The sequence below is a fragment of the Cheilinus undulatus genome, linkage group 4 (assembly GCF_018320785.1).
Source record: "Cheilinus undulatus linkage group 4, ASM1832078v1, whole genome shotgun sequence".
NCBI lineage: Eukaryota > Metazoa > Chordata > Actinopteri > Labriformes > Labridae > Cheilinus > Cheilinus undulatus.
This window is the reverse complement of record NC_054868.1, coordinates 30008202-30022288: the sequence shown is the minus strand read 5'-3', so window position 1 is coordinate 30022288 and position 14087 is coordinate 30008202. Positions and strand designations below refer to the sequence as shown.

The 14087-nt window shown below is 38.4% G+C and overlaps 1 protein-coding gene across 7 annotated transcripts in view; it reads left to right on the top strand.

Annotated features, from left to right (window-relative positions):
* The window catches only part of grin2bb (glutamate receptor, ionotropic, N-methyl D-aspartate 2B, genome duplicate b), a 171845-nt gene that overhangs the window by 109448 nt on the left and 48310 nt on the right, over positions 1–14087 (top strand). The window lies entirely within an intron of this gene.

The window sequence follows — 14087 nt, the reverse complement described above, 5'->3', positions numbered from 1 at the left end:
GCTTTAGCTTCCAGTCTCTCAGAGCACAGGTGAAAATATCTCAATAAATCTAAGAAATGAGCTGCAAAGACATGCACCACAACATGGAGTATACAAATTCAGCAGTAATGCAGACATGTGCCCTTAGGACACCCAGAATTTGTTTAATTATTGAATTAAAAACATGAAACACAAGCTGAACTCAGACTTATAAAAACACTGTTTCTCATCTTCAGCCTAACCCACAGCCATCATTAAATGAAAACATTCTTCTTTTCTGCCTCTGACCCTGCTTGCTTTGCTTTTTTTTTTGTAAATTACAGAACAACTCACAGTATTCACATTCAATAATTAATCCCTATTTAACTTCATAGGGCATGCTTTTACAGTTCAAATTGATCAGAGATTCCTCGGCTAATTGAATGCTCGAGGACAAAAGGATTAATGAAAAAAGGAGCTGAAGAACAGGAGTGCACAGAAAAACACTCATATACACAACGTGTTTTCAGCGCATGACATTCAGCTTCTCTCAATGGCTTCATCTAATAAGTGAAGATTTCCTCATGTCATTCTTTATGAAATTTTTTTCAACTGTCTTCTTTTCACTTTTCCCCCAAAAATATTCAACATTTTCTCTATTTTCTGGATATTTTTAACTGTCATTTAAGACACAGTAAGGAGACATTATGCTGCCTCTCCTGCTTTAATCTCTAGGTTGAGGCTGATGTATTACTGTAAATATTGGTCCTACATTGTACACGTTTCTGTTTTTAATATCTCAGCAGTTGCGCATGTCGCCTAGGATTTCACCACCAGCAGAACTGAGATAACTATAACAACACGGCCATGAATATTTCAGTCCCCAAAGGGCACTATCAGACACAGGGTTAGCTCTCAATCATCCTTCAAGCTCACACCTGGGATGCTTCTCCTCTGTGTGTGTATGGAGGTGTGATGTGTCGAGTGTGTTTTTCAAGCAGCTGTTCAATCTTTCTCCATTTGACTGAGCCAAGGTAGAGAATCTGGATGTTGGATTTTGGTGGTGACCCCAGAGGCTTGAAACAACCTAACTCATTCACATACACACACACAAAAACAAAAACATGCAATTCCACCTATTCCATCCTCTCACCCATGAGACAGATGCAATAATAAAGCCATATGCCTCAGCGTGGTCCTGCATCGCTACGGGGCCCCGTTGGGCTGCATTCATGCAGGATAAGCATGCCATCCTGACAGCACTGATGACGGAGGCAGGAGGCCCCTGTGAGTCATGCTCTCCAATTTGTTTAGGGGCTGCTTGACCTTATGGGGCAAACACAAGCACACACACGTAAAAATGTATACATAAATACACCCTTACACCACAAGCACTCAGATGCCTCAACACAAATAGGTTAACATGCACACATCCAGAGCTCCAGAGGCCATCCATTGTTTCCTGGCAGACAGTGAGGGCAGGGACACTGGGATAATGAGAAAATGTGCTCCAAGTGGTTTTGGATGAGTTGCTAAGGGATGTATTTGTGTGCATGGATGTTGCATGGCAAAGCATGGTGTTTTGAATTCATGTTTGCTGCATATGTACACTTGCATTCATTCTCTCTCATGTCCTCGTGCTGATGTAAGAGCTGCTCTCTTAGACATGATGTAAAAGCTAATGAATATTATGTAGTGAGTTCCCTTTCATGTGATCTGACGAGACATTTGTCTTCATGTCTTCGAGCCAACAATTAAAAAAAATAATAAGCTTCTTCTCTTCAGGCCATTCGACCCTCCCTCTCATGCATGCAGTGCAAGCTTGTTACTATCATCTGATTTCACCTTTTAAAAATACTATTTTCCTTGTGGCAGAAGTGCAGTATTACTGCATTTCTTAATAGGCACAATAAAAGTGACTGTCTAATAAATCCTGACTCTGTTTATTAGAAGGCAGGCGGGCCATTTCATTCTGCTTCTGGGCATCCAGAGTATAAATGACCGCCTCTTTTTATAGACCACTGTTTGGAATAGAAGTGGGTCAGAAATTCACACTTCAGTGTCTGCTACACAACGTATCACTCTGTTTCTATTTCTTTTTCTCTAGCAGTTCTGTTTTTCAAAACTCATTTACACCAAGGTCAGATCTTGATCATGTTGATGCCTCACTTTTATTCCTGAATTTTCTTTTCACCTTTCTCCAGCTTTAATGGCTCTTCTCCACTCTCTGTCCAACCGCTTTTTTCTTCCTCAGATACAAACCTGTTTTTGATTTAAAAGATGGTTTTCTCCCACTTTTTATATGTTCTATATATAGATTAAGATCATTTATAGTAGAGAAAAGGATTACTCAAATAGAGGATACATTTAATTCATCTCTTTCAGCTGTGTCCTCTTTCTTTTTACGACCATCTCCATGGGTCCAGGGACATTCAAATGTCATGGAAGTAACCAATCAATACTTCATTTGGCCTTTAGTTACTGTTATATTCACTTATTGGATCAGTGAGCAACACATCTGTATCTGTTCAATACATGCTCATGTATGTGTGAGACATCAGTTACACATTTCATTGCTGCTGACGTTTAATATAGGCTGATTCCCTCTAGGTGTTTGCTGTCACTTTGGATGGAATTTTTGCTTGCTATAGGCATCTGTGGTCATGTCAATTCACAATTCCTACTATCAGGGGATCCGATTGGAAAATTAAACCCTAACCCTAGCCCAGTTGGGAGAAGGGCAAAGGCATCTTTTTCACCAAGAATTGCGCTCAGTGTGTTTCTTTTCCTTGGTTTAAATAAAGAATTCTTGTCCTGTTCTTGTAAAACAGCTGCTCTAGCCACCATTTTTTACAGGTTTGCAGTCATTTCAATAAACCACACCCGTAGCTACTGCTGCTTTCTCCTCTCCTTGGTCCAGCCATTTTCTGACCAGAACAAAGGGTATAGGCTTGAAGCTTTAAAAGACTGATGTGCCTCATGACAGCCATGATATCTGGCCAATGTACCTGATTTACAAGGTTAGGGTGAAGGACTTCCAGTAACCTTTTAAAAAATTCTTTCATTCAGCAAAGACAATATTGTGGGGTAAATGTTCAGCCTAAACATACATCAGAAAAGGGCAAATAAATATATGACTTAACTGTGAGAGCACAGATGTAACCAATGTCGGCAGTGTCCCATTTAAGGCCTCAAATGTTGATACAAAGCACAAGTTAAGACAGAAGTGAGCACATTTCCATCAGCAATATCAGCTGTAGTTAGTCAGGGAAAAAACTAAAGTTGCCTGAATTTTCCTTTATATGTTTAATGTTAATTTTTAAGTCTGCTTTTCAAATTGTCACAGGTAAAATTAGATCATGAAAGACATGTATTAAAAGCTTCTAAAAATTATTTCTTTTCTATTGGATCCTCTTGGGACACACCCTTCTCATCTGTTTTCTCTTTTCTCTTAAGAATCTTAATTAGTTTTGAGATTATATACTAATGTCGGAGAAAACCCAACTTCATATTGCAGACAGATGAAGGTCAGTGTCCTGGCCCATGAGCTTCTGTTCACATTTGAAATGACAGGGTCTCCCTCTGATTCTCTGCTCCCTCTCTGCAGTCTCCACAGGTAGCTGTCTGATGTATCCTACTCAGTGGGGGTCCTGGTGGGCTTGAATCACATGGAGCTCCTGTGGACTCTTTTATTAAAGGCTGAAGCTCAAAGACATTCATAGTGTTACATCTTTCGGTGTGTAAATCAATGCTTTTAGTGCTGTGCAATCAGCAGTTAATATCACTAAACAAACAATTCATTTGAGTGAAATAAGTTTTACATATTTTTTAAAGTTTGAAAGAGCCATCTGGAAGTTTAAATACAGTGTTCTGATTAATATTCATCATGCATTGGAAATGTATGTTTGTTGCTACTTTGAAGCCCTAGAGATTGGCAGTGGACTGCAGATTTGATCAAACTTGCTGGCAGAAAATGAGATGCTTTAATTAATTCAGAAGACCTTTTACAAGTTCAGAAATCCTTTCCAACTCAGCTTTTTATCATAATTCACTGGTCTCAAAACTCACTTGTCATGCTCTCAGTCTCTGTTGTTAAATTTAACTCACACATAATACCAGTTTTCAGTGGCCTTAAATTAAAAATTCACCAACCATGAGCTTTGAGTCATACTGTCCCAGTCAGCCAAAGTTATATTTTAAAAATAAAACTGTGAGTTTAGGTAAAATATTCAAATAGAGGGCAGACTTAAAAAAGTAAACTAAAGCAAAAAGTTTTTTCTTAAATCGAAAAACATATTTTAACTGCACTTTGCCATGGCAGAGATAACCAGATAGAATCTTCCAATTTCAAATACACCACACCCTGACATTCTTATATTGTCATTGTACCCCTATTCATTTTGTACCGCTAGATGTTGAAAAAGAAGTTAAGTAAAGGACCCTTGATCATTTTGCAGTTTATATGCACATAACCTAGACTCTTTCATATATACATTACATCCATCTGGTCAACAAATAATAGTTTTTACTGTTGTGTAGGGATGTAACAATATTAAAATCTCATGATTAGGGCTGCAGTAATAGATTCTTTTTGTAATCGAGTACTCCGCCGATTCTCCAGGTGAATAATCGAGTACTCTATCGATTCTTTTGACCATTAATCGAGTGCTCTAACAAGAAATATTAATCAGTCACTTTTGCTTTTTCAAGAGAAGTAATACTAAACTAATGAGAAAATTTGACTGGTCCCTTAAATGTACTACTTCTATATTAGAAATTGGTATCAACATGTTCTCTAAAGAAAATGCATTTTACAAAGTGCAATGAAGTTCTGATGGCAATTTACATTTCTAAAAGTTACAAGGACAGGAGGTTAATAATGACTTTGGATTATGCCATATTTGGGGTTTAGGGATCCTCTCCCAGGAAATTTGGGGTGCTGACACTTTATTTCTTCTATTGTAGTTTGTTTTTATTTTCCAATATGTCATTAAAGTAAAGGGAAACTTAATCATTTTAAAATTTTCTACTTTTTGCATAATATTTCACACATTATAGCAAGAATAAAGCTCCATCATTCACACAGTGGTCTGATGGTGTCTGAAAGGTGAACCTTTAGATTACAGGGTTAATCCATCATAAAAATATGAGCTTTTAAGACCATCCACTGACATGGAGAACACATTTTAAGTTTTAACGCTGCTTCTATGACCTGTTGAATCCTGACTGTATGATGATGAACTTTAACCTATTTAGTCTCTGTCTTGGTGTCAGTTCATTATCAATATAAGTCTTATTAAATTATTCAGGTGAGGCTGAAACTTTTTGAAAAATACGCTGCAATGAAGATGTCAGTACGCTGAATTTAAATAATTTATAATTAATGTATAACATGCGAACGTGGGAGAGAGAGAGAGAGAGGGAAAGCACCAAAACAGGATTTTAATCATGAAGCCTGGCTGGGTTCTGTAAAACTGTCCGGTCAATCAGAGAAGTTTATGAAATTCCCTGAAGTCTGCAGACAGAAACTGAGTGCTGTCTCACACCAGCGAGTCATGCAGGCAGCGTGTAAACTTGGAGATCTGCGTAGGTTCACTGGTGCAGGCATGGTGCCATATCCGCCATGGAGCCGCAGCCAGTGGATGCGTAAAAACGCAGGACGTGTGCCTGTAAACATCACTGCATTAACTTCTCATGCCTCAAATCATGCATGTTATGTTATAGTAACAGCAAAAACAAGTGCATTGTGCCACACAAATAGCCATCCATGCGGGGCACAGGTGGCCGAGTGGTTCTTGTTGTGATTTAAAGTTTACCTTAAGTACTGAGTAGCTATTGAGGAATTGTACAGTTATATATAATCTTTTCTTATTGGCAAGAGTAACGAGAGAATAGATCTCCAACCAGGCTGTTCAGGTTGAGTCCCAACTCTGTGATAAAGTTAATTACACAGCAAAATTGACCGTGTTAATTTAACTCATATAGAGTTCATTTTAATGCAGTGTCTACGTTGATCCACACTACATATAATTAAATTACACTTTTGAAAGTGTTAAATATTTTACAATGTAACAGAGCTGCAGTAATGCTTGAAAATCTGTGGCAAGGTGGGTCTCCTCTGGCAGAATCAACCTCATAGCAAGGCAATGCATACTGATGCATTACTGTATGCGTTCTTGAGGAACACCCCGAGTCAGAGATGGGAATTCTAACTCAGCAGATAACTTCAGTCATGGTGCAAAAGTGTCTCATATCAAAAACAACAATCCACCAGAAACATAAGAAAAAGAATCCCAGCAAGGATCGATCACTATAATCAGGCAACATCCAAACACAGCTAAACATATAAAACATCTTAACGCTCTGCCCAAAGACATGATCGGAAAGTCTGCCCACACATCTCCCCAAATTTGAAATTGCAGTAGATTTGAACTAACGCTGGTGGATCAGCACTGTCAAATAACTCTTTCAACAGAAGACTGTTTTCACTCCAATTTCACACAATGGAGTTAAAATGTTCCCTTTGGGAAAATTAACTCTGAAATGTTTAACCCTGAGATGTCAACACTCCAGTTTTTGCTGTTGTGGGATATGATACGAAATCATTTTCTTTTTATGTGCTACTGTGTAGTTAACAGAGGTGGAAAAAGTACAAGTATAGTTCTCAAGTAAAAGTGGAGTTACTCTGGTTAAAACTTACTTGAGTAAAAGTACTTGTTTCATAATATACTCAAAAAAGTACATGTACCCAATGAAACTACTCAATTACAGTAATTTGAGTAAATGCAATTAGTTACTTTCCACCCTTGTTTTGACATAGAATCAGATGCTGTAGACATGAACATGCAAAACTCCAGCCTAAAGTGAAAGCACCTGCTGCCCTGTCTAATTTGTTGTTGAGTTCACCCTGTATGGCACAGCTCCACATGTTCTCTGTCTGGCTATATTTATCATATTCTATAGCCGTATATATCACTGTCTCCTCACACACTCTCTTCTTCCTTCCTACAGCTCTTGTAATGTGTAGTACACATTTCATCAGAAACGGGTAACTCTTCAGGCAGGTCTTCTGCACTCATCCCAGATTATGAGTCATCTAGCCAAACCTGATACTGTGTTTGTGTGTGTGCACCACAGACTTCTCTCACAGCAGGGATCTACAGTATATTTTAGCATCCCTGCATTGCAGTGACAGAGAATTTGTGACCCTGTTCAGCTTCTCTGGAAATAAGAGAAAGTCACATTACTTGGCTCTGGAATACGTTTGAAGAGATTTAAGAGGAAAAACCAAGGGATTGTGTCCATGCCATCGATGATTCAGTGTCTCTGTAACTAAAAAAAATAAATTCCCTCACAGCCAGTGATTAGTCGGAGAACAGTTGGTGAGCAAGGCGCACACAAGCGCTGCATATGGCTGTGATGAAGCCACATGAGGTTCTGTTGGTAGCTCATCCCGGTAGTGTTTTTTTTTTCTTCTTCTTTTCAGCAGAGTCAGAGGGGGATTTTGACATGAGGGGGATCAAACGGCACATAAAAGCTACATCCACAGAACAGGCGTACAAAATGATAAACAGAGCAGTAAATTCACAGCATGCAACACTCTTTGTGGAGGTGCAGGTTAATGCACGGGCGTACGAGTCATATTGATGTGTGATTGGACGGGCTGCTCAGAGGTGAGACGCAGACATTGATCTGACAGCATGAGGGGAAGTGGGTAAACATTCAGGTTTAGACAGAAAAACACCGCTTTCACTCCCTCTCTCTTATAACCAGCCTCTCTAGGGGGAGATTACTGTTCCCATGGCAACACGGCTGATTGCATGAAAATTGCTGTGGTTGTGGGAGCCATGGCAACACATTAGGTGACATTACACTGGTGTTAAGAGCCGCCCTACATCCCTGTGAAGCGTTTTTTGGTGTAAATGTACACATGTCACTCAAATTCTCACTCAGGCTGCTGGTCACACAGGCGGCAACAAGTTGGACCTCCTGAGCCTCCACCCACGCCGCCTCAATCTTTGGGTTCTCTATTCAAAATGAGATTATGTTCAGGAGGCTAATCCCATGTTACACAGGAATTACAGCACTTCTAGCCAGCCGGAAAGCAGCAATAGACATTTCATGGAGGCTTGAGTCATATTATTGACTTACTCAAAGCATGTAGCCTACTTAGCTGTTTGTGTGAGCTGTGGGATATAAATACCGTTGAACACATTACAGATCGAAGAACTGAGTGTTCCAGTAGGAGGTACTTGCGATAAAATCTTGGGTAAGTTTCTTGCTCATCTGTTGTCTGCGTTTTTTTGTCCACTTGTGAATAGATTTATTGTCCTTTTTCACACTGTTGGCTCGTTCAGAGATGACGATGGTGGGTAATATGTGCACGCCACCTCCTTTGAAGAGCCCGCACATACACACTCTCAAACACACGGCCCCTCGCTCCTTGCATTCAGACGAGATATTTATTTCTCTGGTGGATTGTTTCAGAGGCTGAGCGTCTCCATGGTGATGGCAGCCCACAGTTCAGGACAGGGAAGAGCGAGGGAAGGAGGCGGCAGAGAGCAGAGGGAAAGAGGGATGATTCCAGCTTATCTGCTGCTGCTGTACACTTGTTGACACACATATATGCTGATGTGTTTCTACACAGGCAGTTGATACACTCCACTCCATCCCCGCTCCCTTCCAGCCTTCACTCCTGGTTTCATGTTGCCTGCTTCTCCTCTTTGCTCTAAACAGGCCTCTTTAACCTGATTCTTTCTGTATCTCAGTGTGTATGTTTTAAACATTTCTGATCTTGGCCATCTTTATCCTAATTACACTAAAAAAAGCAACTTCTGCAGCGTTAATGGCACTGTTGGTATAGTGTCCTTGCTTTTAATTACAGTTTTTTTTTAGCTTAATTAAAGGACTACACATTTTTTTGTTCTAAAATCATACTTTAGACCTCACCCACAACAGAGACAGGCATTAAAATCACTGCTTAGAAATAGTCAGTGCTATTACTGATTATCTTGTTTGCTTTCATTCATGCTGTAGAGGCATCAGTATTACATTAAGGTCTGCTCACAAACTGCTCCCTTCACACTCGCACACCTGAAGTAAACTTCATCTGATGTCACACCCACAGCTGAGAGATAGGACATCTGCAGGGTCTTAAAAAGTATGGTAATATTTTATATTAAGCGCCTTGTAATAAGTTTTAATGAGTAGTTAATAAGCCATTTATAAGACCTGAGATAAGACTTGTTAACAGTTTGTATAGCTATATAAGTGTTAATGAAAATAACTGTGCACACTTTGATTAGTGCTTTTAAGATACTCACAGGCTCTTATAAAAGACTTTCAACCTTTAAACCTGCTAGTAACGTTATCAAATGTAATATTGGTGTAAACATAATAAGATGTTTTTTAACATTGACTTTTATTATTACGGCAATATTAACCCTTTGAGACCAATTTTGTCATATAAGAAGAGATGAGACAAAGGTTCCAAAATTTAAATAACTTTTGAACCATTATTTGCAGTAACTATACTTTTCTCCCTCTTTAAGCTGTTCTAATGATGATATCCATGCTTTGGTTGCCCTTAAGAGAGGCTACTTTTGCAAGTCTGGAACTTGGGTTACTTTCCCAGGCATTGAAAGATTGAATCCAGCCCGGTAACTCAGATATTTTGTCTTTTTATCCATTTTATAAGCCATTTTTCAATTGTTTCTGCTTTTAGCTTAGCTTAGCCACCATATTGTTTTCCTACAATTTTTGTCATATGAGCTGTGCCAGCCAATGGCAGGCTGTTCTGTCGTCGTGTCAGGATTTGCCAAACTACATGTCTCAACAGTAGAGACAGCCTGAATAGCTCATAATTGAGAAAAAGAGACAGAGAGCCTGTGATATTGCCCTCTGTGTCACTGCAGACAGGAACTGCTTTGAATAATGCCTTGAATTCAGCCAATTTGAAGTAGCCTAAGGATTGCTTTGTAAATATGTGAATATTTTGAAGACTTTTTGTCATAGAATGATTTTTTTCACTTTCTAGGTCCCAAGAGATGAGAAAACGAGCTTGTGCAAAAAAAAAAAAAAAAAAAAAAAAAAATCTTGGTCATTTTTGTTTACATGTTGTTAACATGTTTGTTTTGTTTTGAGTTTGAATTTCTATCAAGTTTTTTTCTTTTGTCTGCAGTATTTGCTTGACTGCAGCGCACACATTCTCAACGGTTGTCCTTAAAAAATGGATGTTTTAAGATTGGATGTGCTCCACAGGGTTAATGTCTTACAAGCATTTTAAGACAAAAAGTCCAGGTGAGACAAAATAGCTGAGGGCTCAAAGGGTTAACACTTTAAGACGATTACCAGATACTAAAAGGCTCCTAACAGAGATTTGTTTGCCGTTCATATACCTGTTGTTAACACTATAAAATGTTTATTAACATTATTTACACTATATATTAGTAATTGAACTAGTTTCTTTTTTCACCCTAATAGGCTCTTATTACACAAATATTAACAGTTCATATTAGTGTCAACATTATGAGAGTTTTATTGACATTAATTAAAAAAGTATTAACACTTTATGTAATGATAAGACTCTTTTTGGCTCTTTCCTTTAAATGAACACTTATTATGACCTTAATTGTATTAAGAACCCTAATTCAAAGTTACCAAAGCATTAAAAATGTTAAATCAGTTAAATGTAAATTAAGGCTTTTAAAGAGTATTTTTTTAAAACTTAAAAATAATTTTATGGTGTTAGACTTAATAGTTTCTAGCTAGCAAGTTAACTGAATTATAACAATAATAATAATAATAATATCACAAAGGTTTACAAAGTGCTTTGAAATGCAGATGCAAAAAAAAGAGCAAGGCAACAGAACCCTAACAGAAACAAAAACAACAACAAAACAACAAGAGACACAGAAATAATATCAGCAGAACCCAAACAACATCATGTGACATCAACAACCCATAAATCATAAGAAACCATAACAAAGAATAACCTTGCAAAGCAGATGGATACACCCGTTTCCTTGTTTTTCACTGGTGCATCCATCTCGCAAAACTTCCATCTGAACCGTTTGGGCCCGGTTAGAAAGTGACAGGACCAATCAGCAATAAGGGGCAGTACTTTCAGGGAGAGTCGTGACGTAAACAAGCAGCAGCAAGAGCTGGTGCAGTTATGGAGGAAGAGATTAGCGTGGATGCTGCTAAAGCGCCAGTTTTATCAGAACTTGACAACATGTCTTCATTAAAAGAAGAACAAAGAACAGCAGTGAGTTGTTTTCTTCTGAAAAACGACAAAAGTCGAGTACTTTCGTGTCTATAGTTGCCAAGTTTCGCATTATTCCTCAGCAACTCAATAGCGGCTACGTCACTTGTTTTGTTGCTCTGATTGATAGAGATGTGACAGACAGAACGTTCACCCAATCACACTCCGAGTTTTTTTTCAAAGCCTCTGCCTTTTTTCAAACATTTCCTATTGAAGCTTTCCCAGATGGATGAGTGAATAAAATCCATCTGGCGTGTCAGGTTAAACAAAGAAGACATGGGGTCTTAAAATGAATGAAGAGGTTCCTCAGTGCAGACTCACTACTAGAAGGTTTAAGAACATAATCTCATTGGCACTCAGTAAAGTGGACTGTGAAAGTGCTTTGGGAGTGACCTAAAGTCCTGTTTAATAACTACATAATAAGTCCTCAGAGGTTGTTTGAGGTTACAGTTCATCTCATACTGATTGATGACAAGTGAAGGCATGTCTGTGCACCTCCCTCAGCCTCACTTCCTGGAGATCTCAACGGTGTCACTGGTGTGTTGTCAGCCAGCTGTCTGTCACATCTATATAAGAGTGATGTTCTTTGCTTATCATGCAGGCTGTCTATACTTTGATGGAAATAAAAAAGAAGCAGAAATCATAAGCAGACATTTGCCAGCAAGTGGACACAAAAATGTTATAAGACAGTGTTTTAAATTTGCACCATTAACATTTTCTGCTTATCACTTATTGCTTGTTCTTCACTGTTCACACAGGCAGAGTAAAGCAGTCACCTAGCAGTAGCTCTTCAGTCTTTATGAAAACACAAGGCTTTTCATCAGTGAGCCAGGGGTTCAGTTAACAATGTGTTTACTCATTTGGTAAAAGATGGTTAAAAAAAAAGAAAAAAATAATTCTTCAGCCACTGCTTATAATAATAGTCATAACTAGGGCTGCAAGCAGCACAGAAGGGCCCTCGCACCCCGGTGCATGTTGGGGTGCGAGGTGTTGGTGGACTTCCTGTTGGGATTTTGACATGGGTCCAGATGACTTTTTGTAGCTCTGATGATGATCCATAGGCACAGCGACAATCATAGGCCTAGGTTGATGGGTGTATTTTTAGTGAATTTTTTTGTGGCAACCCATTAAACAGACATGAAAAATTAATGGTGTAAATGTTCATCTGGCAGAAAGGGGCGCTGTGACAAAGTACTGATATTAATATTTAGATGTATTCAGGACCAATGTGTGATTATCCATGTGAAGTTTGGTGATAATTGACATAAGCACTAAAAAGTTATAATGCATTAATGTGTAAAAAAACACATCAAAAATAGGGTAAAATCAGACCCCTATAATGGCCCCGCCCCATGACGAAAACTCAAACTTTTGATAACTTTAGATCTCTAGGTGGTCTAGTTTATGCAAAAAAATTCTGGAGTCCATCAGATGAAATCCCTCGGTGGAGTTCGTTCAAATACGAAATGAGTGCTTTTCCAAGAACGCCAAAATTTGACGAGAAATGGTTTGTAGTTCGGTTCCTGCAGATTTTAGAGGATGGTCATAATGTAATTTTTTTGTTTGTCTCATCATGATACATATTTGTGCCAATTTTGGTGCATGTAGTTGTTACCCACGGCCCTATCTCACTTATGGCCCCGCCCAGTGGTGACTGCCTGATGGATTTGCAATATTCTACCATAAGGTTGTTATTTCCCCTTGGGGACAATTTTGGGTAGAGTTTGGTGAGTTTTTGAGCATGTTAAGGCCCCTAAATTAGCGATTTTGCAGTCAGGATAATAATCATAATAGTAAAGAAGAACAGCTACAGTTTCAATAGGGTCCTCGCTATGAGGGTGCTCAGGCCCTAAAAATACGTAGATAGAAAATAACAATAAAAAATACAACCAGAAAGGATTTGTGTAAAAATGATCTAATTACAACTACAAAGGGGAGGAAAGAGGCTAATTTAAAATCCATATTATGGTTTAAGATGAGTGTACATACACTAGGGTTAAGAAAAGCATAAAAGTCAGGTATTTAAGTGCTTATGCAGGAGTGGTTAAGAGAACACAACTTATTTTGCAAGTTTGTGTTCCTCTTGTGGGTTTTAACAGAACAGTCTTTGACATATAAAAACTGATGTAACAAAAGCTGTTGTAAGGGCAGGGCAGCTAAGAATGAACGATAGAGTCACTTGTCTCTCATCTGGAGGTCTGTATGTTCACTACCTAACCCTTGGCAGTCACATGTTTGACGTGTCCCCGGGAAACTACAGTTTGCTCCTCTGTGTCAGTGGTGTGTGAATGTGCATGAGTTTCAATTAATGTGGTTAGCCAGTAGTGATGGACACTAAGCAGCCTGTGAATGTGTAAACAAGACCTACAGTCTACAATTTACTTTTAATACTCTGACAACTAGAAAAGCACAGTACAAGCTCTAGTCCATTTACCATTACAGATCAGAGACCTGTAAGGGACTAAAGAAACTACAATTGAATTCAAAATGTATAAAATTCAAGAAGAAAAATCAAGCCCATAAAACAAACATGTTCAAAAGTACTCCATGGAACTTAGTATTGTCAGTTATTAAACACAGCAATCATAAGATATTGTTTTTATTAACCATGTAGTGGCATATTTCATTAGAAACGAAACCATGACTAATGTCTTACTACTTAAGGTTTTTTGATGACTAACAGACAGCACTGATTCATTAAAAACAGCAGCCAGCTGTGCTTTGAGATGGAAATATTTTGGCTTGATATTTCATATTCAACACCTTTAAGAATAGTTTTCAAACTGTGTTTTTGAGTTTAAGTGTATGCTTACTCATTTCCACCCTTCAGACACAGTTTCAAAGAGTGAATATTTAAGCCATTTGA